The 24318-nt window shown below is 45.7% G+C and overlaps 1 protein-coding gene across 8 annotated transcripts in view; it reads right to left on the reverse strand.

The window, feature by feature from the left end:
- The window catches only part of Numa1 (nuclear mitotic apparatus protein 1), a 78003-nt gene that overhangs the window by 35485 nt on the left and 18200 nt on the right, over positions 1 to 24318 (reverse strand). For 3 of the 8 annotated variants that reach the window (XM_090348345.1, XM_090348346.1, XM_090348339.1), the window contains exon 1: positions 5235 to 5404. The exons of 4 other annotated variants lie outside the window; for them this stretch is intronic. The gene's annotated coding sequence lies outside the window, so the exon portion shown is untranslated. Of the gene's footprint in view, positions 1 to 5234; positions 5405 to 6106; positions 6127 to 24318 lie in introns of those variants that run through there. One more of the 8 variants, XM_090348344.1, reaches the window with a different exon arrangement.

Consider the following 24318-nt stretch of genomic DNA (forward strand, 5'->3'; position numbering starts at 1 on the left):
GCTAAATGTTTTCTGAAAATAAGATGTGGTGGGAATGAGGCTTTCCACCATTCTTGACTATAAGAGGCTCACTGTCAGAAACATAAATCTAATTATTCATTCTTTATCACCTCTAGGTACCTCTACTTAAGCGTAGTCTGTGTATCAACCAATCAAAAGGTTACTTTCTTTTTTTTTTTTTTTTTTTGGTGGATCATGGGACTTGAACTCAGCCTGGGCGCTGTCTGTTCCTGAGCTCTTCAGCTCAAGGCTACTACCCTACCCTGAGCCAAGTCCCACTTCCAGTTTTCTAGAGGTTAATTGAAGAGTCTCAGGTCCTTTTGTGCCTGGGCTGGCTTTGAACCTTGATCCTCAGATCTTGGCTTTCTGAGAGCTAGGATTACTAGCATGGCTCAAAAGGTTACTTTCTTACCCCTATGTTCTTCCTGATCTAGAAGCTCTATGAGAATAGGAGACAATGACACTGCCATTGAGGGGCTTATGACATGGTAAGGTGTAAAATTAAATATATATGAATCATTAGAAGAAAATAATTAAATGCTAACTATAACTTAGGGCTAATTATGTAATTAAGTGCTACCTAACCTTGAAAAACCCAACATGATTCCACCTGTCATACCTTGGTTACAGTCTTGGAAATCTAAGAGCCAGTTCACTTGGCGTTGGTGGGGGAAGGGAAGGAGGGACCAGAGCTCTCAGGACAGGGAATGAAGGCGCTCATAAGTTTTTTTTAATTTTGTTGTTGTTCTTGGATGATTTTCCCCCAAGAATGGCTCATTTCTAGGCACTATCTGACTTACCCCTGGGGTATGACCTCACTCAATGGCTGAAATAAGGTGTTCCTGGTGCTAACCAGCATACAGCAAGAGGGGCCACACTCAGCCCACAGGATAAAGGTAGCAAGTGCCCACTGCTTAACTAGCTTGCTTGCTTGTTTTTTGTTTTGTTTTTTTCCTTTTTGGTCAGGTATGGGGCTTGAACTCAGGACCAGGGTGTTGTCTGAGCTTTTCACTCAAGGCTAGCACTCTTACCACTTTGAGCTACAGTGCCAGGTCCAGTTTTGCAGTGGTGAATCAGGAATAAGAGCCTGGCTGACCATCCCTGAACTTTGATCCTCAGATCTCAGCCTCCAGAGTAGCTAGGATTACAGGCGAGAGTCACCAGCACCTAGCAGTTGAAGTAAATTTTTTTTTGCCAGTCCTGGGTCTTGAACTCAGGGCCTGATCACTGTCCTTAGGCTTTCTCAGGGCTAGAGCTCTACCACTTGAGCCACAGCACCACTTCTGGCTTTTTTCTATGTATGTGGTACCAAGGAATTGAACCTGAGCCTTTGTGCATGCTAGGCAAGCACTCTACCTAACTAGACCAAACTCCCAGCCTTTTTTTTTCCTTTTTGGTCAGTTGTGGGGCTTGAACTCTGGGCCTGGGCCATGTCTCTGAGCTTTTTTTGTGTTTAAAGCTAACATTCTACCATTCGAGGTACAGCTTTTTTTTTTTTTTAGTTTAATGATAATAAGAGTCTCACGAAGATGACATTGTATGAAAGGAAATATACTCATCTGATCCATGTAATTGTAATCCCTCTGTATATCACCTCTATAATAACAGTAAATTAATAATAAATAAATAAATGGTCTCACAAACTGGGCACTAGTGGCTCACACCTGTAATCCTAGCTACTCAGGAGGCTGAGATCTAAAGATAGCCATCGTGAAGCCAGCCCAGGAAGAAAAGTCCCTGAGAGACTAGTCTAATCTCCAATTAACCACTCAAAAACCAGAAGTGGTGCTGTGTGGGTCAAAGTGGTACAAGGTTGGATAAAAGAGCTCAGGGACAGCACCCAAGTCCTAAGTTCAAGCTTCATGAAAAGGGGGGGAAAAAAAATCTCAAAATCTCATAGACTTTCCTTGCCTGGGCTGGCTTCAAACTATGATCCTCAGATCTCAGCCTCTTGAGTAGCTAGGAGTCTAAGCATGAGCCACCAGCTCTTTTCTTTTTTTTCTTCCATCTTTCCTTCCTTCTTTGCAGTACTAGAGTTTAAACTCAGGCCCGTGAGGCAAGTATTCTACCACTTGACCCATGCTCCCAGATCTTTTTAGTTTTCTGGCCAGTCCGAGGGCTTGAACTTAGCGTCTGGGCACTATTGTCATTGGGCTTTCTCAACGTTAGTGCTCTACCTCTTGAACCACAGCACAACTTCCAGCTTTTTCTGTGTATGTGGTACTATGGAATTGTGCATGTGAGGCAAGCACTCTACACTAGGTCACAGTTGGGGCCCTGTTTTTACTTTTTTTCCAGATATAGTCTCACACTTTTTGCCCAGTGTTGGCCTTAGACTACAATCTCTACCTTGAATGGTTTGGATTACAAAAGTGTACCATCATTTCTGGCTAGGGCTTCTTTTCAAAAGTCTCTGTGCCATTCAATAACAAAGGAAATGTGTCCTAGATACGTTCTCCCTACCCCACAGCTACCTCACTGACCTGTAGTTCTTCAAGGATAAATCCAGTCAGAAACTATTTGCAACAGAAGACATACAGATCTTGCTCCAAGAGATTCCACAACTGTGTTGCTACAACTGACTTGAGCCCTAACCAACTTCTTTGCTTTGTCTCAGAGGCCAAATACACAAGCCTTCCGGCCGTTCTAGGAAAGCCTTCTCCAACTAGTTCTACCATTCAAGAAAAGTTGTGTTGTGGCCAAATGCCTTTTACTTCACCCCTCAGGCACAGATAAGATGAATTCAATACACTAGAAACTTGTAAAGGACCCTGTCAACCAAGTGCAAAGGGCACTCCTTCAGGATCCCACAGTGAGTGGCTTTGCTGTGCCAAAGAACTGACAGCTCCTCTGGGTTCCAGTAGCACCATGTGCTCAGCACTGTGACTATGGCTTTAAGTAGGTTCTGGCTTGGAACCTCAGGGCTCTCAGCCAGAGCCCAGTCCTCCCCACCCTCCCCCTGAAATCTGAGACAGGCCCCACCCAGAATACTGAGTGATGGTGATGGAAAAACAGATGCCTGCCATAGTAGCCTGGAAGCATTTCACATAAGGATCTGCTGAGATCCATCTCAACTCATCAAATCAGACACCCCTCTTCAACAAGCAAAATTAAAACTCCCAGAATGCAGGCCAGGTCCCAAAAGTACCTTTCAGAGTTCCCACCCATTTTTGAAAAAGAAATGTCACTAGAATCTGAGGCTTCCCAGAGGTGGCAAAGCAGAGGCAGTAGCCTTGTAAACTTATGGCCCTCCTCTTTGGACTCCTCAAGCAGATAATGCAACCCACCACATCAGTACCAAATCTACATTATATACTATTTCTACAGAAGGTATAGGAGGACAAGGAAAGTGACACTCAAGAAATAAGCCTTTCTGGCTTTTAAAGAGTTAAAGTCTAGCCATGGTTTCCTACTATGGCTAACACTAATGAAAACCACCTGCCCAGACATAAGGACCAGCACCAGAGGGTCAGGTTGCTGAGCACTGGGGTCTATTCTTGAAAACTGTAGGTTTCAGAGACTAAGCAATAGGCCAGAGGGTGTGAGTGGCAGCCACACTATTCTTTGTGCTCCACCTCCTACCATAGGTGCCAGCTCCCTTGAGATTCCTCTTAGCCACTTACTGCCTGCCTGAACACCACCTTTCCTCAAGATAAAACCAAAGTGACCTTTGGTCTTGAGTGCTGCTAAGCTGTCCTGGTCTCAGGTTTATGGGCCCTGTGTCCAGCGAACCCCCATTCTCTCCGTGCCAACTCTCACGCCCAGAATTTCAGAGCTATATCTAATCCCATTTCAAGGGGTCCTGCCCCAGGCTCCAATTCTCTTTCTAATCAATAGTTTCAAAAGCCCACAGACTCACAGCTATGAAAATGGCTGCCCTTGCTGTGTACCCAAACTCTGCTTACCAACTCTGACCCTGAGAGCCACCCTGCCTGTAACCATAAAAATTCTAAGCTCTGCACCTCTTCCTAAGAGACAATGCTCCCTTTCTAAGAGATACTTCCAATCTAAGTACCAAAGGGTAAACATGGTCATCTAGTGGTTCTGCCTCTGATTCTCAGATGAGGAGAAGGGAAAACAACCACACAGACTTCACAGCAGCACAGCATCCCAATGGAGCCCAGTGAAGGCCATGCTACCTTGCCAATTCACCACAAAACCCAGCAAAGGCAGAGTAGCCAGTGGAACATGCCTGTAGTCCTGGCTACTTGTAGAGTGAGGCAACGGGATTGCTTGAGCTGGAGACCAGGCTTGGCCCCCCAGAGAACAACGCAATTGGGGATGGAGGGGGGGGGGGCAGGGGACAGGGACATGGGACAGATGGAGAAACCAGAAGAAGAAATGTCTTAGTGATAGATTCCCTGGGTTAGTGAAAATCAAAGGACCAGGGGCTCCATGATGAACCACGGAGGAATCCTTTTCATCTGCTGGGGAGTCTAGGGGGGCTATCTGATGGGCCAAGACCAAAGAATTCCTCTGCACTCCAGAGGCCAGAGAAAAACCAGCTTGCTGGGTATATTCTCTGGTTCCCAGGGACTAGTGCTGGGATCAGACCTTCCCTCTTCACATCCACCACCTCCTTTGTAGCCTAGAGTTTGACTCAGAACTCTTGAGGCCCTAGAAAAGAAGGGAGAGACTACGGGAAAGCCCAGATTCCTTGTTTCTTCACAAGTGGCTTACTGATAACGGCCTGCTTTTCCCACTATCCTGTAGGGTCCGGATCTTAAAGATGTGGGCTGAAAGGGAGCCATCAGGAACAAGACGCGGGGCCCGCGGGCGCGCGCTGGTCTCCCGAGGAGCCAGCTCGTCAGCACGGCCCGGCGGGCGGCGTGCGCACCCCGGTCCCGGCCGGCCGTCCTCCTCGCCCGCCACCGCCGCCGGCGCGCCGCCACCAACCCCAGGGCCACTCCAGGGGCCGGGGCAGCCCACTCCCTGGCTCTCCGCAGCTCAAGTGCGGACGCACACGCTTCCTCCTCGGAACAAAAACACGCTGACATCCCCGCGAGGGAAAGAAAGCAGGGCTAGCTCGAAGGGCGCCAACTCCCGGATGTTGGCAGCCCGGCTCCCGGCGCCCGCTTCGGGGTGTTTACTCGCTCTCCTTCTCTCTCCCTCCCCTTCCAGGATGGCGCAGGAACGAGAGGTGAGGGGGGAGAATCCACCCCACCCCCTCGTCCATGTTGGAACAAAAACCCCGAGAAAGGGGGGGTCTCAGCGCAGGGGGAAGGGGGACTTACCCGAGTCCTAAAGCCAACGGTCCCCACAGGGTTTAATCCGCCATTAGCATTTAAATCTTGAAAGGACCGGAGGAACGGGGGCAGTGGAAAGTAACCCCACACACAAAAGAAAAGTTGTTGGTTTTCTTCGCAGTCAGCCTGGCAGGAGGCAGGAGCGAGCTTCCTGGCTGACAGCCAGAAGTGCGTCACGGCCCGGAGTCTGCTTTCTTTAAAGGGGCAGCGCGCTTCCCCGGAGCCCCGGCCCGGCCAGCCCAGCGGGCTGGGGAGGAGGGGGCGGCGGAGCGCCAGGGGATCCAGGAGGGGAGGAAGGGGAGGGACGCGAGCCACCCCGGCCGTGCCGGAGACGCAGAGACCCGCGGGGTCCCCCCTCCCCCCGCATCAGAGAGCCGGACGCCAAGGGGAGGGCGCCTGGCACAGACGCTCCAGTGCCACCGCGCCAGGCCTAGGCAGACACGCAAAAAGCATCCCCAGCAGCCTGCCTGAAAACCTGGGGAGGCCCGACCACTCCCCCTCCACACTCTCCACCAGGGTTCAGGGCAGCACGGCCGGCGCTCCAGGCCAGCCACGCAGGGCGGGAGGAAGTGGGTGGCTAGCCCGGCCTGTAGGCGCACTGGGGTAGGGAGGACGGCCGGAGCCGCTCCACCGAGTGAGCAAGCAGGTCTTTCCCGGGGCAGGAAGCTGCGGGTGGCGGGCGTGCGTGTGCACACGCACACGCGCGCGCGCGCACACACACACACACACACACACACACACACACACACACACACAGTGCGGCTCCCTAGCTTGCACACAAAGCGACCGCCTCCTCCGCGCGCCTGCCGCCTGCCAGCGCCGGGCCCCAGCCGGGTCCTCGCGGGGTCTCCAGCCCCTACCTTTGCTGGCAAGGCCAGGACGCCACGTTCCACTCCTCCCCCTGCCACCCAAACAAGAAGCCAGGCCGAATCGGGCCCTGGGGCAGCCTGTGCTGGCCTGACCGGGTGGCTGCGCTATTGTCGACTGTGGAATGGCCGCCAAAATCCCAGCTGTGCAGCCAGAACCTAATCCCCTGTTCCGCTGAGCATCTGTGGGGAGGGGCGAGGGGGCCCGAAGCGCGGGACCGATTTCGGCAGGCACTGATGGAGCCCAGGGCAGACATGGGGCCGAGGGCAGACACAGACACTGGGCCCATGAGATGTGCCTTACACTCCGCCCCTCTCATAAAGCCTGAAAATGTTTGACTCTTAAAAGAGAAAATCCTCAGCGTTTCCAGAAACCTTCAGGAAACTACAGGAGAAATCCACAGGTAGTGAAAAGAATCACATTTATCTGGCACATTTGCCAAACACTGTTGTAAGACACTGGTAGGTGTAGCCAAAAATGAATTACATTCAGCATCTGCAGAGGTGGTTAATTAAACCTGCAGGTCAGAAATGGGCTTAGAATTCTCTTAACTGGGGCTGGGACTTTGGCCTAGTGGTTAAAGTGCTTGCCTAGCATGCATGAAGACCTGGGTTCAATTCCTCAGTACCACATACATAGAAAAAAGCCTGAAGGCTCAAGTGGTAGAGCTCTAGCCTTGAGAAAGTCCAAGGACAGTGCTCAGGCCCTGAGCTCAAGCCCAGGACTGGCAAAAAAAAAAAAAAAAAAAATTCTGTTAACTTCTACAAAAGATGCAAAGAAAAATTCTAGCCAGTGGAGAGCAGGGGAGAATTAAGAAAAGGAAGTCATATTTTAGTTTGGAACTTGAAGCACATACAGGTAGCATTTTCACGACAGGGACAGTCTTTAGGTGCAGAGGCAGTGAGAGAAACAGGCTCCAAGGGCAAGGTTGGGTTCAGAGTCAATTTTGAACCTAAGGGAATCAAAGAAAGGTTTTAAGTTTACTTAGCTGCTTTTAAAAACTGAACTGTGGTATGACAAGACCATGTTCTATGTTTATTCTGGTATATAAATGACTAACACTGACACAGCCAGGTCACTGACACAGGAGGCTGCTCTGATAGGCAGGAGACAAGTAATGGAGACACAGAGGACAAAGTAAGAGAGAAGAATGGAAAGAAGGAGGCCAAGAGGCTGAGACAGGTCAAAGACAGAAAGCAAAGGCAGGACTGGGGGACCAAGTATGAGGAAGAATAAAAGAAACTAAGATGAGCATGGGAACAAGAGAAGCCAATACTTACCAAGCACCTAATTTGTGCCCCAGACCATTCTCCAGACTTAATGTATACAAACCCATTAAGATAAAACCCTCTTCATGAGACCGTACACTGTCATCCAATTTTAGAGATGAGGAAACTATCACAGGAACCAATTTGCCCAAGGTGGCACAGCTAATAAATGGAATAGCCAACCTCTTTACTCCTTGCTGCTGAATAACTGACTCTGACAACCTCCTAATCGCAGAATCCCAATTTGTGTGTCATACAAGGTAAGGAGGGTTAATTCTATAATATCTATAAGGTGCCCACCACAATGAGGAGTACAAGATGGTACTTCATGAAGATTAGTTAGCTCCTTATGGGTATTTTGGTCCTTGTCACCATGGTGTCCCAGCAGAAGTTGGCTTACAATTTGAGAAGCCACTGAAGTGTTACTCTTGAGGAAGGGGACTGGACCCTCAGCATACTTGTCTTCTTCCGACCAGTCGGCCTCTCAGATTTGCTTTAAGGGCAGCTCAAATCCCAGCTCCAGCTGGGAACATGGCCTAGTGGTAGAGTGTTCGCCTAGCATGCAGGAAGCCCTGGGTTCAATTCCTCAGTACCACATATACAGAAAAAGCCAGAAGTGGTGCTGTGGCTCAAGCGGTAGAGTACTAGCCTTGGGAAGGCCCAAGAACAGTGCTCAGGCCCTGAGTTCAAGCCCTAGGACTGGCAAAAAAAAAAAAAAAAAATCTCCTCCAATACTGAGAATTCACCAGTATTATCTAAGAAGAGAAGTTACAACCTAGTTGTGAGGCATAATCACTTGGGGATTTTCTATGCCGCATGCTTATGTTTGAATTTAATTACTTATATTTATTTACTGGCCAATCTGGGGCTTAAACTCAGGGCCTGGGCACTGTCCCTGAGTTTCTTTTGCTCAAGACTAGTGGTCTACCACTTGAGCCACAACTCCAATTCTGGCTTTTTTGGTGGCTTACTGGAATTAAAGAGTCTCATGGACTTTCCTTCCTGGGATGGTTTTGAACAGTAATCCTCAGATTTTTGCATCCTGAGTAGTCAGGCCAGTGGCGCTCAGTCTTAATTTTTAATAACTAGAAAAAAAGATCTATATCCTACAATGGGCATTTGTACTGCCTCGTGTATTTGCATGAAAGTCTTATCTTTACATCTAGAATGTACGCTCCCCAGGGGCACGCCCCAATTCTACCTAAGATCTACCACAGGACCTAGCACAGCAAGGTGCCTTCAATCTGTTCCACTGAACTACATCTGCATGGCAGGGTTCCAAATCGAACCTTTGGGCCACCAGAGAATGTCTGTGGTGAGTAGGTTGGGGCGCTGAGGGAGGAGGGAAGATTAGGAATCGATCTAGGCCCACTCCTGCAGAGACTCTCCATCCCCCTCCTCCTGAATCCCAAAGCCTGTTCACAGTAGCATTTGTAGTCTGTCCTAACCAAATGTTATTACTAGAAAGTTCTAATCCAAAAGAGCAAACAAAGGAACAAGCAAAGAAATGCTGAAAATGTTATAGGAGAGCAAAGTGGTAAACATAATGATGAGTGTAATCAACCCTCCCACAACTGTATGGGGTGAAACCAGAAGGCATGTCTACTAAGACTGTCCAGGCCATGGTTGGCACTGAGTCAGCTCTGAAGCTTCCTAGCCTTAACAGACTGACACGGATGATCTCAAAATATGCTGTCTCCTCACTTCCGCTTCATGCTCTACTGAAGACGACAGCTTCTAGTTGGGTGGCCTTGGAGGGGCTGAACTCTCCTCTGACTGCCCTGCCAAGTGACCAAGCTTCTGGACCAGCCCTCTGAGCCAGCCAGAGCCAGGCCAGTTTCTCCAGTGACCTCTTCTCCCAAAGCCCCTCACAGCCCAAAGAGGCTTCTTCTCCTGGCACCTGCCTCATTCTGCAGGCTGTTTACTGTCTGTAAGAAATAAGAGTGCTAAAGCCATTTCTTGGGCTGGGAGTTTGGCCTAGGGGTAGTGTGCTTGCCTAGCATGCACTAAGACCCAGGTTCGATTCCTTGGTATCAAATACATAGAAAAAGGCCAGAAATGGTGCTGAGGCTCAAGTGGTAGAGCTCTAGTCTTGAGAAAGTCCAAGGACAGTGCTCAGGCCCTGAGCTCAAGCCTAGGACTGGCAAAAAAAAAAAAAAAAAAAAAAAAAAAAAAGAAAGAAAACCCAAGCCCAGGACTAGGGGAAAAAAAAAAAAAAGTGTCCAAGGACAGTGCCCAGTCCTTGAGTTCAAGCCCCAGGACTGGCAAAAAAAGAGAGAGAGAGAGAGAGAGAGAGAGAGAGAGAGAGAGAGAGAGAGGAAAAGAGAGAAAAAAAGAGGGGCTGGAAATGTGGCTTAGTGGTAGAGTGCTTGCCTAGCACACATGAAGCACTGGGTTCCATTCCTCAGTACACATACACAGAAAAAAAGCCAGAAGTTGTGCTGTGGCTCAAGTGGTAGAATGCTAGCCTTGAGCAAAAGAGGCTCAAGGACAGTGCACAGACTGAGTTCAACCTCCAAGACTGGTGGAAGGAAGGAAGGAAGGAAGGAAGGAAGGAAGGAAGGAAGGAAGGACGGACGGACGGACGGACGGACGGACGGACGGACGGGGCAGAAAAGGAGAATGAAGTAGGAGGAGGAAGAAGATGAAAGGAGGAAGACGAAAAGATGGCTAACAAAATTCAAGAGAGTTCAGAAAAAGCCAAAAGAGGTGGTGCTCGGTAAGAGGCTTAAAAGACCTTGCTATCCTATCTCCTGAGCTGGTGGGTTGTGTATAGTTGCTCATTCTATTATTCTAGCTTAAAATGTCAATGTTGCAGGTTTTTATATATTGCCATTTTTTTAAATTTAAACAAAAGACAAGAAGAGAACTATTTCCCGGAGACAGCCCAGAACTGGGATGATTCTAATAAAAACAAGCCTAGCATTCAAGAGCCTCAGGCCTAGCCTGGATTTTACTCCTACAGTCATTTATACCTTTATCCAAACCCTACACCCTGCCAGGCTCGTCTATACTTTATAGATTGTCCTAAAAATTATGACTGTGTAGAGACGGGCTCTGGGGAAGACCCAACTGGACTCAAATGGTGGCTCTAACACTTACTGGCTATGTGACCTTAGGCAAGCTATTTAAACTGTCTAATTCTCAGTTTTCTTTTCTGTAAAAGGGGGATAATCACAGTATTTACCTTATTGGGTTATTGTGAGGATTAAAAAAGAAAGCAGGGGAAGTGTTTAGCATAGTGCCTGGTGCATACTAAGTGCTCATTAAATGTTAGCTATTAATTACAACAGTAACAGCAACAATAATGATAGTCTGTAGGCATTTATTATACCAGAACATCAAGAGGCAGAGGAAAGACTAGAAGACATTGCATAAGGCTGTTTTAAAGATGAGAAAAATGTAGGGTTCAGGAATTGTGACTTATTTACATGAGTCAGTCATATAAGCAGTACACATCTCTACAAGTGGTCATAAGTACACAATGCTGAATGAATTAAAGCCAGTACTTTCTAATCAGCTAAAAGAAGCCTTGTGTTACTTTTTTTTTTTTCAGTAGTGCTGGAATTTGAATTCAGGGTTTCATGCTTGCTAGGCAGATACACTACCATTTGAGTCCTGCTCCAGCCTACAGATCATCCTTTTTTTTTTTTGGTAGGTTATGGGGCTTGAACTCTGGGCTTAGGCACTGTCCCTAAGCTCTTCAGTTCAAGGCTACTGCCCTACCCCCTTGAGCCATTTCTGGTTTTCTGGTGGTTAATTAGAGATAAGAGTTTCATGGACTTCAGTGCCTGGACTGGCTTTGAATCACGATCCTCAGATCTCAGCCTCCTATGTAGCTAGGGTTTCAGGCCTGAGCCACCAAGCCTGGCCTACAGATCATCTTTTTAATCACAACCACCAAACAGCTCTACTTTCAGAAGTAATCACTGAAGACTCTTTGAGACAGCAAGAGCTTTCTGGGCAGGAAAGGACTGAAACTCCTCAGTGAGGATGAGGACAGGCCTTCCACTAGGAAGGATGTTGCTGCTCTGTCAAGGGAGACTAGCTCCCTCCCCGCCAAAGGAACTGCAGCCCAGCAGCTGGCTGCAGGGAAGCACTGTTTCAGAAGCCTGACCCCTGGCTTATTTACCAAGGCCTCATTCTCCCTCTCCTGAGGGCCGCACTGGTTAATGAGTCAGTGTTAGTAAGGCTTCCCAGGGAGAAGCAGAGGGCAAATCAAAACCCAGAGAGGATTCATTAATAGACCAGAGGCCTCACTCAGTTCTCCCTTAAGAAGAGCTTTCTACAAAACACCTAAGAACCTGCTCACCCTGTTTTCACGGTCACAGAGAATCATGGAGAAGTGGCTGAGTCCTACAGGCAACCTATCTAGCACAATGATTGCTCATAAACAGAATGGATGATAGAAGGCAAGAGAGACTGAACCAGAGGAAAGTCCAATGGTAAAGGATCATATTGCTGGGCACTGATGGCTCATGCCTGTAATCCTAGCTGCTCAGAAGGCTAGGATCTGAGGATTGCAGTTCGAAGCCTGATCAGGAAGAAAAGTCCCTGTGAGACTCCTAACTCCAATTAACAACCAGAAAACCAGAAGCAGCACTGTGGCTCTAGTGGTAGAGCACTAGTCTTGAGCAAAAGAGCTCAAGGACAGCATCCAATTACTGAGTTAAAAAGCCACAGGTCTGACCCCTGTCCCCCCCCCCAAAAAAAAAGATCACAGAAAGCTGGGTTCTGGTGGCTCATACCTGTAATCCTAGCTACTCAGGAGACTGGGATCTGAGGATAGTCATTCAAAGTCAGCATGAGGAAGAAGGCTGTGAGACTTGTATTTCCTACCAATCACCAAACAGCAGGAAGTAGAGCTGTGACTCAAGTGGTGGAACATCAGCTTTGAGGAAAAAGCTAATAAGGGGCAGTGTCCCAAGCCCTGAATTTAAACCCTAGTAAAGGAACGTGCACACACACACCAGGTGCTGGTGGCTCATGTTTCAAGCCAACACACACACACACACAGACACACACACACACACACAGACCCAGGTGCTGGTGGCTCATGTTTCAAGCCAGCCCAGGCAGGAAATTAACCACTCAAAACAAACAAACAAACAAACAAAGTAGAGCTGTTGTGCAAAGTGGTAGAATGCTAGCCTTGAGCAAAAGAGCCGAGTTTCAGTCCTACAACCAATTAAAAAAAAAAAGAATCCTGAAGATGGTCTCCACAATGATAGAAGCATGTTGAAAGTCCCAAGAATTAAATTCTAGACAGTTCACTTAGTAGCTTAGAGGCTCAGGGCAAATCACTTGCTCTAGCTTGAGTCTCAGTAGAGGAAGAGTGGATTTAGATGCTAGCCAAGTATCTTCCCACCTCAGAAACTCCTTTCTGCAGGATACCCCAAGAAGAACACAAGTGAGACCCAATATCATGACTTAGGGTTTCCTTTCTACATAAATGCCATTTTGCAATAGGCACTTTGTCATCTGACTGACAATCCAGAAGCAAAGCACAGTGGGAGCTTCACTACTACTTGAAGTGGGGGATCCTTGAGAGGGGTTGTACCAACTAAGCAGGACACATCACAATGTGACTGGAGCTACACTCAGGCAGGCTACAGGTAGCTTCTGAGAATGGCATATAACATGTGGCATGAGAAGACCCTAAAATTGACAGAGACTTCAAAAATTAAAGGAAGAGGCTGTCTCGCATTTCAATTTCCCACCAAAGAACAACATTAAGAGGCAAGCACACCGATTACTACAATGTTAGATTAGGACTCTTAAGTCTCAGCAGGAAGAAAACACCTGCTCCTCAAGGTTCATGGCCAAAGTCAAGTCATCTAAATCAGCTCTCTCCATCACTCCTCAGCTCCCTCTGCCTTTCTCATGAGTACACAAAGCATTTCTGCACTTATTCTTCCTTTTGTCACCATAGCTCATAAAAACAGCAGTACAGGGGCCCGGAGTTTAGCCTACTGGTAGAGTGCTTGCTTTGCATGCACGAAGACCCAGGTTCAATTCCTCGGTACCACATACATAGAAAAAAAAAGCTGAAAGTGGTGCTGAGGCTCAAGTGGTAGAGTTCTAGCCTTGAGAAAGTCCAAGGACAGTGCTCAGGCCCTGAGCTCAAGCCCAGGACTGGCAAAAAAAAAAAAAAAAAAAACAGCAGTGCAGATGATATAATTCCCATCCCCAGGTAACCTGATCTTCATTTGATAAAATAAATCCCATGTACCTGGTACTACCAAAAAGGGCAAAGTCTTACAGAATAATTTTACTAATAATTGAAATTTCCCTTTATTAGGGCTAAGCCCTAGTATTTGATATATATATATATATATATATATATATGTTGCTCTTTTCTTAGAATCAGTAAAATTTAATTAGGGATATTCAGCCACAAACATGAAATAAATACCTCTGTATAATGTACTGGAATTCAAAGATGCATTACTCAATCCTTAAGTCCAAGTTTATAATCCCATGGATGAAGAAACATGCCAAAAAAAACAAAAAACAAAACCAGGCTTGAATGCCAGGCGCATTACACCTGTAATCCTAACTACTCAGGAAACTAAGATCTGAGGATTGCGGTTCAAAGCCAGCCTAGGCACTGAAGAACATGAGACATTTTTTTTTTTTATGGGTCATGGGGCTTGAAGTAGGCCTGTCCCTCAACTCTTCAGCTCCAGGCTACCACCCTACCCTAGAGCCAAGCCCCACTTCCAGTTTTCTAGAGGTTAACTGAAGATAAGAGTCTCAGGTTCTTTTAAGCCTAGGCTGGCTTTGAACTGCAATCCTTAGATCTCAGCCTCCTGAATAGCTAGGATTACAGGCATGAGCTTGGCCAGAACCTGAGACTCTTTAACTTCAATTAATAACTAAAAAATGGGAAGTGTGATTGTGGCTCAAGAGGTAGAGTGGTAGCCTTGAGTTGAAGAGCTCAGGGAGGACAAGGCCCAGGCCCAGAATTCAAGCCCTATGACTGACAAAAAAACCCAAAACAACAACAACAAAAAGACAAAGAACACAGGCTTGAGGAACACTGAGAGGAGGAGGATGCGGCACCAAGACAGGACAGTGGGACATGCAAGTGTGCTGAGATGACTGCGCATTGGACACTGGTAACTGTGTGTGGACAGAAGACAAGATGAGTGGCAGTTGCACTGCCAAGAGAGGGCAGCAGAAACTACATAGAAAGGTTTTGTTTTTTTTCTTCCTGAAAGAATTTCACTATAGGGCCAGGAGTTTGGCTTAATGATACAGTGCTTACCTAGTCTGAACAAAGACCCGGGTTCAATTCCTGTGGTACCACATACATAGAAAAAGCTGGAAGTGGTGCTGTGGCTCAAGTGGTAGAGCTTTAGCATTGAGAAAGCTCAAGGACAGTGCTCAGGCCCTGAGTTCAAACTCCAGGACTGCCCACCCACCAAAAAAAAACTACTATGTAGCCCAGGCTGGTCTCCAACTTGTGAGCCTCTGAGTTGTGGAGATTACAGGCATTGAGCCCAGCATATTAGAAAAGAAGGATAAGGAGCAGCAGGAGAGACTGCTAGCACTATCATTTGGTGAAGACTGCAAGATGGGAAACAGGGTAAGTACTGGCTGAGAGGAGTTATGAGGGATGAAATAACTCAGAATGGGCTGATTCAGGAAGCTTTCCCACAAACAATTGGGTTTTACCACAAAAAAATTTTTTGTTTTGTCTGCTTTTTGGGTGTGTATGTGTGCCTGTCCTGGGGCTTGAACTCAGGGCCTGAGTGTGTCCTCCAGCCTCTTTTGCTCAAGGTTAACATTCCACCACTTGAGCCACAGATCCACTTCTGGCTTTTTTTTTGGTAGTTTATTGGAGATAAGAATCTCACAAGCTAGCTGGGTGCCAGTGATTCATGCCTGTAATCCTAGCTACTCAGGAAGCTGAGATGTGAGGATCCTAGTTAAAAGCCAGCCTAAGTAAGCTCTAAGAGAACACTGGAAGTAGAGTTGTGTCTGAAGTGGTAGAATGATAACCTTGAACAAAGAAAACCAGGGTCAGTGCCCAGGTTCTAAATTCAAGCCCCAAGGATGGATACAAACACACAAAACACACACACACACACACACACACACACACACACACACACACACACAGTACTATAAAGCTAATTTTCATTACTCCAAAGAAGAAATAGTAACAACAAAAACTACTAATATCCTTATTTACAAAGTTTCAAAATGTTGAACTGTCTCACTTGCAAAGTCGATAATGTAGAGTAAGTTTGGATCTGCTGATGTATGACATAAAAAGAATCAGAAGAATCTACATAGGTCATGCTTGCTTATAGGCCTGTAAAGTGCTAGTGAATTTGTGAAAGAAGTTTATTACTCTTCTACTCTAGCCTTGTACAGCTAAAGTATGAGAGAGTATTAAGAGAAAAAAATGGGAGAAATTTTAGGTCTCCAGGAATTCCTTTTAAGTCCTTTATATTATTTCTATTTGGGGAGAATTTATCAGAGAGCAACAGTGCCAGTGCCTATGATAAATGAAGACAATTCAGTAGCTGGTGGCTCATACTGATAATCCTAGCTACTCAGGAAACTTAAGATCTAAGGATCAAGGTTTGATGCCAATCCAGACCAGAAAGTCTGTGAGACACTTACCTCTAATTGACCAGCAAAAAGGCCAGAAGTAGACCTGGGGCTCAAGTCATAGCAAAGCTTGAGCAGGGGGCAGCACCCAGGCTCTGAGTTCAAGTCCCAAGGACTGACATACACACAAAAAAAAGAACAGGTTTGGGGTTATTTTTCATCCACTCTCCTTACTTCAGATCCACATCACCCTCTGCTTGGGATGCTACCATCCTCATCAAAACAATTAACTAGTGCTTCAACGCCTCTGCACCACTGAATGATGTTTCCCACTCTCACAGTGGCTATGAGGTAGGCATTATTATTATTGTTTTCATTTTACCAAAGATGAAGTTTATTGACCAAGAATCATTGTACTCATAACCTGACTTGTGGAATTGGAAACCCTTTGTACATCATGTCATCATCAACATCATCCTCAATAAAAAGAAACTTGGGTACCAGGTAAAATTAAGAAAACTTAGGTACCAGGTAAAATTAAGATAGAAAATAAGCTAGATGCCTGTGGCTCAAGCCTGTAATCCTAGCTACTCAGAAGGCTGAGATCTGAGGACTGTGGTTTGAAGCCAGCCCAGGCAGAAAAGTCAGGGAGATTAATCTCCAATAAAAAGCCGGAAATGGTACTGTTGCTCAAGTGATAGAATGCTAGCCTTGAGCAAAAGGAGGACAGAACCCAGGCCCTGAATTAAAACCCCAGGACTGAAAAAAAAAAAAAAAAAGCACTAGCCTTGAGTGGGAAAGCTCGGACATTGCGCCCAGGCCCTCAGTTTAAGCCCCATGACTGACCCTCATGTCCAACAATGCATGCTTTACCTGCTTATATAACTAATCCCATCCCTCTGTACATCACCTTGATAATAACAATAAAGAATTTAAAAAAGGGGCCGCGAGTTTGGCCTAGTGGTAGAGTGCTTGCCTAGCATGCACAAAGACCCGGGTTCGATTCCTCAGTACCACATACATAGAAAAAAGCTGGAAGTGGTGCTGAGGCTCAAGTGGTAGAGTGTTAGCCTTGAGAAAGTCCAAGGACAGTGCTCAAGCCCTGAGCTCAAGCCCAGAACTGGCAAAAAAACAACAACAACAACAACAACAAAAAAAAACATGAAAAACTTTTAGAAATGAGATTAAGGCTCTTTTTTTTTTGGGGGGGGGGGGAGTTGGTGTTGGTCCCTTTGACTTAAACTCAGCCTGGGCACTCTCCATGAGTTTTCTTTGCTCATAACCTAGTGGTGGCCTGCTCACCTAACATGCACAAGACCCTGGGTTCGATTCCCTGGAACCATATACACAGAAAAAGCTAGAAGTGGTGTTGTGGCTCAAGTGGCAGAATGCTAGCTTTAAGCAAAAAGTGTCCAAGGAGCCGGGGGCTGTGGCTCATGCCTGTGATCCTAGCTACTCTGGAGGCTGAGATCTAAGGATCGAGGTTCAAAGCCAGCCCAGGTATTAAAGACCATAAGACTCTAATTTCCAATTAACCACTTGAAAACTGGAAGTGAAGCTGTGGCTCAAGGGGTAGGGTGGTAGCCTTGAGCTCTTGAGCTCGGGGACAATACCCAGGCCCAGGAGTAGGGCTGTAGAATTGAGCTGAAGAGCTCAAGGACAATGCCCAGGCCCAGAGTTCAGGCCCTATCACCCATTAAAAAAAAAAAAAAGTGTCAAGGATAGTGCCCAGCTCCAGGACTGGCAAAAAACAAAAATAACTATCAGAAATCTGAGAACTACAAAGTTAAAAAACAACATATCAGAAATGAGAATTACAGCCGGGAGGTTGGCCTAGTGGTTAAAGTGCTTGCCTAGCATGCATGTAGACCCGGGTTCGATTCCTCAGTACCACATACATAGAAAAAAAAGCCGGAAGTGGTGCTGAGGCTCAAGTGGTAAAGCTCTAGCCTTGAGAAAACCCAAGGACAGGGCTCAGGCCCTGAGCTCAAGCCCAGGACTGGCAAAAAAAAAAAAAGAAATGAGAATTACAATGTTGGTTGAATTTTTACACTTCAAACTATTTTTACTCTCATCTCTCTACTTCATTAACTCACTAAAGAATGAAAGTTACTTATTAAAAAAAACAATTAAGATGAAAAGATGTTTAGAAAACGTCATTTCTTGCTTATCCAAGTGTATTCCCTGCATCTCCAAAGCCAATGAAGCAATAATAAAATCAGTTAAGGGGCTGGGAGTTTGGCCTAGTGGTAGAGTGCCTGCCTAGCATGCATGAAGACCCAGGTTCGATTCCTCAGTACCACATACATAGAAAAAGCCAGAAATGGTGTGGTGGCTCAGGGTAGAACACTAGCCTTGAGGAAAGCCCAAGGACAGTGCTCAGGCCCTGAGCTCAAGCCCAGGACTGACAAAAAAATAAATAAAGTTAGATAAAAAGCTGGGTATGGGGCTGGGAGTTTGGCCTAGTGGTAGAGTGCTTGCCTAGCATGCACGAAGGCCCTGGTTCGATTCCTCAGTACCACATACATAGCAAAAAGCCAGAAGTGGTGCTGTGGCTCAAGTGGTAGAGCCTAGCCTTGAGAAAATCCAGGGACAGTGCTCAGGCCCTGAGCCCAAGCCCAGGACTGGCAAAAAAAATAAATAAATAAAATAATGACCAGTACAAAAAAGGGCTGGAGGCTCAGCAGTAGAGTACCTACCTACCAGCCATTCCATCCTGAATTCAAACCCTATAGTAATTAAAAAAAAAAAAAAAAAAAAGCTGGGTATGCTGGTGATATGTGCACATTTATAAGCATGGCACTGCAGAGGTAAAGACACTCAGGAGGCTGAGATCTAAGAATCATGATTCAGAGCCAACCTGGGCAGGAAAGTCTATGAGGCTCTTATCTCCAAATTTAACCGCAAAAAGCTTAAAGTGGGCCAGTGGGTGGTTTATACCTGTAATCCTAGCTACTTAGGAGGCTACGATCTGAGGATCACTGTTCAAAGTCAGTGGGTACTAAAGTCTGTGAGACTCTTATCTCCAGATAACCACTAGAAAAGCAGAAGTGGCACTGTGGCTCAAGGGGTAGGGCAGTAGCCTTGAGCTAAAGAGCTCAGGGACAGCTCTCTCAGGCCCAGAGGTCAATTGCCGCGACAAAAAAAAAAAAAAAAAGCTAAAAGTGGAACTTCCGCTCAATTTTGAGTATAAAACCTTCGTAACAGCACCCAGGCCCAGAGTACATTCAAGCCCTAGGCCCAGTGGGGGAAAAATGGCCAAAACAATCTCCCAGATCCTTTCTATTACTCTCCAATGATGTTTTTCCAAGCACCCCTTCCAATCTCCCCCCTCAAAAATCACAAAAATACAAATATCATTATTTATAATTTTTTGTTGTCTTCTAACTTTAGAATGCTAGGCAGAACATGTCTGCATTCTCAACTACTGTGAAGGCAGAGATCAAGAGGATCAAAGTTTGAGGCCAGGTTGCACAAAAAGACCCCATTTCAATCAATAAACAGAGCATAGCGGTGTGTACCTGTGATGCCATCAAAGTAGTTTGCTTCCTTTCTGTTGATCTTTTTTTTTTTTTTTTGGTTGGTCATGGGCCTAGAACTCAGGGCCTGAGGTCTTTTGCTCAAGGATAGTAACATTTTACCACTTTGAGAAATAGTGCCACTTCCTGTTTTCTGGTGGTTAACTGGAGATAAGAGTCTCCCTGAATTTCCTGCCTGGGATGGCTATGAAATAATCATACTTTTCAAAGGTTGCATTTAAAGGAAATGCCATAAGGAGTTTCTCTGTTTTCTTTCTGAGGGACATGGCTGCTTTCTTTTCTTTCTGAGCCAGTTCTCCATCTGTTACCACGCTGGCTTCAGCCTTCAGAGTAGCTGCCATACCACTTAGGCACCCCCTATACCAGTCACACATATCGCCAATCTGTTACCATTTCAAACAAAGCTGCCATAAATACCTTGCATACATTTCTTTCTACATAAAAGCAAAGAACTCTTTTGTGTGTGGTTCCAACGATTGAACTCAGGGCCTTGTACTTTACTAGGCAAGATTTCGACCTCTTGAACCACAACTCTAACCCCTGAAAAATACTATTTCTACAGATACGTTTTCCTTGTTTCCCATGTTATTACTTTTTGGTTGGTTCACAGGCAGAGGTGGGGTTTTGTTTTGTAAAAGAAGGTTTCGCCACGTCTTGCCTCAGCCTGAGTTTGAGGATTATAGACATATGCCACCAGTCCCTGGTTCCCTGGTCTGATTGCTCTTTTTCCCATCATGGCCACTCTGCTTCTCTTGCTCAAAAAATTATCTCAGGATCCAGTGTAAGGATAGAAGGCAAAGTAATCTAAAGAAGTCAAGATATGACATATGATAGTTAATGTTGGTAAACTGGAACTGGCCTGTCTTGGCTGCCTCTCGCAGCCACCTGCACAGGCCACTCCTCCCCCTCCTACAAGCGCTCCCTGCTCTGTTCTCAGCAGCTGCTTCTAACTCCAGCAACGTGGGCAGAGCTGACTTAAGGAAGTAATCCTACTTTGCCTCACTCTTGACCCTGGCAAGTGCAGACAGACCACCATCTTAGCTACATGACAATTTGGAATGAGTACATTGTTGTCGAGGGATACTATAACACAGAAGTAGTAGTATCTAGAGTAAAAACGCAAAACTCCTCATTTTATAGCCTCAACCTCCATTTACTCTTCAGAGGTATCCCACTGTTTAAAGCTTCTTATATCACCTTTCACAATTTTCTTAAGGGCCCATGCATACTCCTGGACAATGAAGATAGATTTTGAAAGTTGCCCTTCTTATTTTTGAAATTCTTTGAAGATGGACTGTAAGTTTTGAGGACAGCCTAGGCAAAAAAAAAAAAAAAAAGTTCAGGAGATTTCCCCCCCCCTGCCCCCCCCTTTTTTTTGGCTAGTCCTGGGATTGAGCTCAGGGCCTGAGCACTGTCCTTGGGCTTTCTCAAGGCTAGAGCTCTTCCACTTGAGCTTTAGTACCACTTCCGGATTTTTTCTGTGTATATGGTGCTGAGGACTTTGTGCATGCTAGGCAAGCATTCTACCACTAGGCCAAACTCCCAGCCCCAGGAGATCCCTTTTTTAACCAAGGAAGCTGGACAAAGTGTCTGTGCCTATCATCCCACCTAAATGAAAGGCTGAGATCAAGAAGACCATGATTGTAAGCCATCTCAATGAAAGCAGCTGTGCATGGGGTGTGTGTGACTGTTGACCCAGCTATTGTGGGTAAGAAAAAGTAGGATCACAGTTCAGGCAGGTGCCCAGTCAGGAAATTTCAAAAAATATAACCAGTACAAAAAGAAAAAAAATAACTGGAGGTATGGGTCAAGCCATGGGAACAACAGAACTACCTAGTTAAGTTCAAATTCCTACCACACAATGATTCTTTGACATGTTCCTTATTTGGATACAACAGATCCCTCATTTTTTTTTAACTGTACTTTTTTTTTGTCTTTTCTTTTTTGGCACTGGGGATCAAACCCAGGACGTTGCACTTGTTAGGCAAGCGCTTTGCCACTGAGCTACATCCCAGCCTGGATCCCTATAGGGTCTACCTACCATAACTTGACTTTTCACATTAGTGTGCTTATGTTCACAGTCCCAAATATACTATACTGATAATACTAGTATACATCTCCTTTCACAACTGTAATTATCTAAAATAAACCAATAATTGTAGATGATGAAGTAACATTTGTGCATTACAAATGTTATATACTCTCAAACTACTACTCAAAAAGGGGTACCAGCCAGGCGCTAGTAGCTCACACCTGTAACCTTGGCTACTCAGGAGGCTGAGATTTGAGGATCGAGATTCAAAGCCAACCCAGGAACTAAAGACTATGAGACTCTTCTCTCCAATTAACCACCAGAAAATGGGAAGTGGGGCTGTGGCTCAAGGGTAGGGCTCAAGCTAAAGAGCTTAGGGACAGCACCCAGGCCCAGAGTTCAAGCCCCATGACTGACAATAATCATCATCATCGGGCTGGGAGTTTGGCCTAGTGGTAGAGTGCTTGCCTAGCATGCACAAAAACCCAAGTTCAAGTCCTTGGTAACACATACACAGAAAAAAGCCGGAAGTGGTGCTGTGGCTCAAGTGGTAGAGTGCTAGCCTTGAGGAAAAAGCCCAAGGACAAGGCTCAGGCCCTGAGTTTATGCCCCAGGACTGGTGGGGGGGGGGGGGCGCGGGAGAAACAGTCACCATCACCATCACCATCATCATCAATTTCTGGACATCCATCATGAGAAAAAAAAATGTAGGCAAAAATGTATACATAATAGTATTCAGAAGCTTTGATAAATGATGACTTCTACAGATAAAGACTGGAGTAAACAAATGTACACTAGGCACAGTGGCTTATGGTTCTTGTTTGTAACCCTGAACTATTCAGAAAGCAGAGAGCAGGAGGCTAGCAGTTCAAAGCCTAACTGGGCAAAAACTAACAAGCCAAGTGTGGTAGCATATACCTTATAGTCCCAGCTATCTGGGAGGGCATAGCCAGGATGGTGGCCCGATGTCATCCCTAGGAAAAAGCATAAACCATACCTGAAAAACAAACTATAAAGTTAAAAAAAAAAAAAAAGGGCCAGGTACCACTGGCTCATGTCTATAAGCCTAACTAGTCATAAGGATGAGATCAGCAGATATAGGTTCAAAGTCAGCTCAGATCAAAAACTGCATGACTCTCCAAAATAACTAGCAAAGGGTGGGGCTGGAGGCATAGCTCAAGTGGGAGAGTCCAAGCAGAGTGAATTCAAGTTTCTGATTTCTAACTCTAGTACCACTAAAAAAAAAAAAAAAAAAAAAGATACGCAAGAGACTTATAAAATATATTACATTTCTGACTGGAGGGATTATGGGATACCTCAGTGTCTTTTTCTTACATTGTGTATTTTTTATATTTCCAACAATGAATATATACTATTTTTCACCCTGGTCACAAAGTGTTGGTTTCCCTCTAATCCAATGCCCATGACTTTTGATTGTCAAAGGATTTCTAGCAGCAGTAAGCAACTCACTAGCAAGAAGGCTGGTTACCCCCACCCCCCCCCCCAAAAAAAAGAAGAAAGCTGGGGCCGGGAGTTTGGCCTAGTGGTAGAGTGCTTGCCTAGCATGCATGAAGACCAGGGTTCGATTCCTCGGTACCATATACATAGCAAAAAGCCGGAAGTGGTGCTGAGGCTCAAGTGGTAGAGCTCTAGCCTTGAGAAAGTCCAAGGACAGTGCTCAAGCCCTGAGCCCAGGCCCAGGACTGGCAAAAAAAAAAAAAAAGAAGAAGAAAGCTGGCAAAGAAAACCAACCTTAGCAGATGAGCAGGACACAGCTCTGATCATTCCTTGACTTGGTGCGTTTGGGCCCAGATTCCTCGGGACCCCAATCGTCAAGTGTCTGGTAAACTGCTAAGAAAAGGACCACACATCTTTCCAACCCTAAAGCCTAAGACTTGCCACACAGAAATAGCCCAAGTCTGACTGGGAAGTGGATCAAATGACAGAACGCCTGCCTAGCAACTGTAAGGTCCTAAGTTCAAAACCCAGTACTGACAGAAAAAGAAAAGGAAAAAAAAAAGACCAAGACCTAAGTAATGTGGATTGGGTCATGCATTTTGAACATGAAAACCCTTCAATAGCTAATTCCATATAAAATCCAAACCCCTTGGCCTGACAGGGCTTCCTTCACAGTCACAAAGCTAACTCCTAACATACTGCCATGTACATTTCCCCCAAGCATGCCAGGTACTTTCTAGGCTCTGTGCATTTGTCCACAGGATGTTCTATCTTCTAAACCTGTTGAACTCCTATGTATCCTTTACAGCCTGGCAAAAATGTCCTTTCCACAGAAACAATTATTTTTCTCCTATGTATCCTTTACAGCCTGGCAAAAATGTCCTTTCCACAGAAACAATTATTCTTTTTGCTATCAGCTCCTGTACTACCTCCTCTGTGTCTTTATTTCACTTCTCCTCCAGTGAGTATTAGCTGGCTCCATCTACTTAAGTTCCTGCAGGGCAGTAATCATTTCATTCACTTGGTATCAGTCTCTACAAAAACTGGCACATAGTAGTTGATAAATAATGCTGCCTAGCTGAAAGACAACTAATTGCCCCTAATTTGGTAAATTCTGTCAGCATGTAGACAGTGAAGCCTAAGAAATGGTCAAATGGGACAGTGCCTCTAATTTCAAATCATATACCTAGCAGGAGTGGGCACTTGCCACACTGAAGTGATTGGCAAGCAATTGTGTACACAACTCCAATTAAAATTATCTATGACATATAAACCCTCAGCCTAATTTTTAATAATGTTCTAAAATCTAAGTGCCAGTGATGGTATATAGATTCCCTTCGTGA

The sequence above is a fragment of the Megascapheus bottae genome, chromosome 16, assembly GCF_031878675.1.
Source record: "Megascapheus bottae isolate mThoBot1 chromosome 16, mThoBot2.hap1, whole genome shotgun sequence".
Lineage (NCBI taxonomy): Eukaryota > Metazoa > Chordata > Mammalia > Rodentia > Geomyidae > Megascapheus > Megascapheus bottae.